This window comes from Lactuca serriola, chromosome 3 (genome assembly GCF_051521515.1).
Source record: "Lactuca serriola cultivar US96UC23 chromosome 3, Lser_US96UC23_V15, whole genome shotgun sequence".
In the NCBI taxonomy this organism is placed as follows: domain Eukaryota; kingdom Viridiplantae; phylum Streptophyta; class Magnoliopsida; order Asterales; family Asteraceae; genus Lactuca; species Lactuca serriola.
In genome coordinates, this window is record NC_136410.1 from 53,281,715 (window position 1) to 53,286,432 (window position 4,718).

At 34.0% G+C, this 4,718-nt stretch overlaps 1 long non-coding RNA gene across 1 annotated transcript; it reads right to left on the reverse strand.

Annotated features, from left to right (window-relative positions):
* Positions 1-363: 363 nt before the first annotated feature.
* LOC145094431 (uncharacterized) lies at positions 364-1,544 on the reverse strand. The gene is made up of 3 exons (XR_013703342.1): positions 1,219-1,544; positions 1,038-1,128; positions 364-684 (listed from the first exon to the last, which is right to left on the reverse strand). It is a non-coding gene; the product is annotated as an uncharacterized LOC145094431 (long non-coding RNA).
* Between the last annotated feature and the right edge of the window lie 3,174 nt (positions 1,545-4,718).

The following is a 4,718-nucleotide window of genomic DNA, read 5'->3' on the forward strand; positions in this document are numbered from 1 at the left end:
TTATAATTTCAACCAATTTTGTAATTTTTATAACGAATTTGATCACTCATATTTATTTTAAGGCCTCTCACTTTTTCTTATCACAGATTTGTCCTATGTTCTTCATAGTAATTACAAATTTGATCATTTAGTTTTTATTTTTCCAAATTTAACCAACACTTTTAACTTTATTACTGATTTTTCTACATGACCATTGTTTTTTTGTTAGTAAAACTGATCATAATTCATCGAGCCTCATCTTTTTTTTCCTTTTTCTATCTATCAAAATGATAAGTAGGGTAATAAATTCCTTAATTCAAAGACTTCCTCCTTAAGACGCATATAATCTTTTTAAAACCAACAAATTGTATTCAATTTCATCACTGTTAAATCTGAACCTTTTTTATTACATACTTGATATTTTTTTTCATTCAGCAAGCTCTAAAGCTAATAACAAATCCAAGAACAATCCTACATAAAATCATTAGTTTTCTTAGTAATTCTTTTTGACACAAGTTTTGTAAAAAACAATCAAAGAGGAAATGTAAGTGAGAGTCTGGTTCAGAACTTCATAGAGGATAACAAAATCAAAGATCAGCCCATTTTTCCAATATGTCTTGAGTTATCAGCTTTCTTTGAACAGCTAACCACCAAATGAAACTATGATTTTAAAATCTATGTTGAAACCAAACTAGGTCAAACCTCCTGCAAAAGAAAGAGAGAACGAGTTCAATTTTACCCCTGCAAAAAATTTAATTTTGCTTTCTTTAGAATGTTATGTTGATGAGAGGAAAGAACAATGGTCACAAGGGACCCAAACACTTGCAAAACACAAAAGTACCATTCTAACAAATCAATTACACACAGATGAATGTGAAGCTTAACAGAGGAATGCAAACATGAAATGTGTGTGGTTAGATATAGGTGATTGTGTGTGTGTGTGTTTGTGAACGCATACCAGAAAGATATAAAAGGTGAAATACGATGACATTGGGTGGTTGTGCAGTGTAGTGTCTAGTGTTGTTCAGTGGTTAACGGTGACTTGTACAAAAGCTTACCCGCTTTAAGGTTCCGAAGAGTGGTGTTGACGGGTGGCTTAGCAAACCTATGGATTTAAAAGATTCTCCTTTGTTCTGAGAAAATCGATCCCTTTTGATGACCATTACTAAAATCATTAATGAAATGATAACAACAAAAACCAAGAATCAATAATACGAAGTGACAAAAATCAAGGGTTACCTATTCCTTTCTCAAAACAGAACGAAGACCTAGGATTTTGTTAGAGACTGTGACCACCAAAGAAGTCCGATCTGTCGTGATTGTTAACAGCGAGGCGCTTCAACGTGGTGCCTGGTTTAATCTGCAATTGGTTACGACATAACGGTGCTGTGAAGGTCTTCGGTGAGAAAAGAGAGCCAAAATCACTTCCATGAAGATGTTTCCAGCAAGAAGCATTGCCGATGTTTCCTCTCTGGCTAGGGTTTACAGTGAGAGGGGAATGGAGGAGAACGTCTGGTACGATAGGGAAAGTCTGATTCAAATTTGAAATGACTTTTGAGAGTGTGTTTGTTTGTGAGAACGTGTGATTGTGGACTTATCAGAACCGTTTGATTGCAATAATAATCAACGACCCATGTACATTGAAGAGCGATCCGTGTGATTTTATTGTGCTTTAAGAAATTATGCATTCAAATATAGTAATTTATGCAATATGTATTGTACCTCTTAGTTTTAAGATATTATGCAATGTATGTTTGTAAATCAAGCTTAAATGGTTGTAATTAAGACATTGATTATGTATGTATTATAGATAGATAGATATAGATATAGATATAAATATATGTGTGTGTACGTATATATGATTTATACTTTATTTTAATACGTAAATATGCTATTATAATTTGTAAATCATTCATACGAACTCCATTTTTGACATTCTTCATATCCATGCGTTGGTATTTATGAGTACTACAACTTTCATTTAGACGTCGTCAGCTATCTCTCATTCTATCTCATATTTACAAAATTGTATCGTATTTATCGCGCTCGAAGAGTATGGACCAAGTTTCGTCCATATCTTTAACATACGAGCTCTACTCTCAACATTCTTTATATCCACGCGTAGGTAAAAACAAGATCTAAAACTTTCATTTAGACTCCGTCCACTAATTCTCGACCGATCTTAAATTTAACAGTAGGAGGAGATTATACTGGTAAATGTCCGCGTAAAATTCATAACTTTTACATACAGACTCCGTTTTCGTCTGTCTTTTTACTGTTGAGTTCCTATTAATGAGATCTTCAACTCTCATTTAGGTCGCGTAGGCGAAAAACTGCTCGAACTAAAATTCGATTTTCGGGTTGTGCACTACTATGCTAAATGTTGGAAAATTCATAACTTTCTAATACGAAGTCAGAGTTTGGCGTTCTTTTGATGGACGCTCTCAGTTTAACATATTCTACGACTTTTGTTTAGATTACTAAGGCTAAAAAGTCCTTTATTAAAAATTCATTATTTACGTCTCCCAGTGTCGTGTCGGTTTTGCCGTAAAACTTTGATGGGCCATAACTTCTTCATTATAACTCGGATTTCGGCGTTCTTTATATGTACGGAACCTTTGAGACATATTCTACAACTTGGTTAAGATTATTTATTCTAAATAATATTTTGTTGAAAAGTCGTTTTCGACCCCTATTATCTCTAAATTGACTAGCCCGGATCTACGGGCGTTACACCATTGAATTGTCTTAATGAATCTCAAAGGATCTAGGAGTTTCAATTCACTTAAAACCTAAAATTCCTTTTCATTTTTCATTTTTCATGGTGGAAATTGGTAAATCGTCATTTACCTACCTTCAAATATTTTGCAGTTTGGATTACGGCATCCCTCTTCCAAATTGTAAAATATTGTGTTGGGTCCTAGCCTTAATATTTCATTTTGGTGTTATATTAAAGACTTAAATCAACTAAATTGAATTTATCCCATTGTAGATATATAGTTCAAACAACTATTGTTTTCCCAAATCTGATGGAACAAGCTTTCCTCTTGAAGAGGATGTCCCGCGGTTGGATCGTGAAAGTCATACTTCACTTCTTCCACTTCCTCCAATAATTCTCCCTACCCACAAGTTCAAAGACTTGAAAAATTCAAAGTCACTCAATCCCTACCTTAAATGAAGCACGAAGATGGAAGAACTATGTGTACTCATGTCTTGGAGATGAAGTCACATATTGACAGGGTGAGAGTATTGGGTGTCGGTGTCTCGTGGAAGTTGGCTGTTGACTGGGTTCTTCAATCACTTCCTGAGTCATATAGTGAGTTCATTACGGACTACTATGTGACAGACCATGACATGACCCTTGTTGATCTTACCTATTTGTTTGTTGCTGTTGAATCAGCAATTATTTGGCGCAATGGAAAAGCAAATTTAGTTGGAAGATCTACTCCCCAAACTTCATGCACATTGACAATGGAAACATTAAAAGTCCAGAAAAGATTTCTCTTACTAAGGGAAAGAGAAAGGCTAAGTCTGAGATTGTCCCGTGTACCATTCCCAAAGAGTCTATATGTTTCTATTGCCAAGAGAAGGGGCATTGGTTGCGAAGTGATCCTGACTACCTGAAAGATCTAAGAAAAGTTAGAATCAAAAGGTTTGACTCTGCTTCAGGTAAGTCTACTATCAGACTCTATTAAGTTCCTAATTGATGATTCTTAATACATGATGTGACTAGGTTGCATTTTGATGTTTTGTAGGATCATGCAGAGGGAATGGAGCTTAAAGGAAGAGTATGTTGAATCTGATCACGAAGATGGATTTCAATCGCGTGGTTCGAAGATCGAATTTTTGAGCTATTGCTTAGGAGTTATGATAGATTGCTAGGAAATATGTAATAATATAGTTTCCATTTGTAATTGCATTGTAAGGAAAAGTTTTCCACATTTTAATAAATAAATAAAATTTTATTTTTATTATATCTCCTTGCAATGACATTTGTGAAATATGATGTTTCTATGTTTCTATGTTAGCAATATGAATTTCATTCTTTCGTTTGTGGTTGTGTTGACTATTTGCCAAATAAGGAAAGATTCTCATCACCCAAGTTTCAATTGGACAAAAACTTGGAATCATGCAAGTTGTATTGTATGACGAATGAGAACTTTCATCTTTGGTAAATTAAGACTAATTCCTTGTTCACATGTATATGTGAGTCAAGTGAAGGACTAGGGGATCGAATATCATGGGTGTGCGCTGGTCAAGATCCACTATAAAGATCGATAAGACTATCTATCATGGTTTACTAAAGTTTAGTAAACATGGTTATGCTTACGAGTTTAAGTATAATTCTGAAACATTGGAAAAGGTTCAATGTATGGCAGAACGAATGAGAAGAATCAAATTAGTCAGAAAGATAAAAGTTTCTCCAATCTGAAAATATAGAAGAGTACTTTAGTATTGTTTTTTATGATCATCTTATTGATTATGGAAAACCATATCACAATTGATCCTCTAAAGACATCTTAGTGCATTTGTATGGCTAAGAAAAGGAATTGTAAATTGTATAAATTGTTTAAATCAAGAAGATGAGTCATACTTCGTTCCCAAAACAAGTCTTAGAGTCATACTCCAAGATTGTAACCTCGAGTGACATAATCTTAAGAAAGGTTTAAAACACTTATCAAATGTGGAGTAAAAGTTTTCTACTCTAGTACATTTAAAGTTGGTGAGTTGTGATGTTT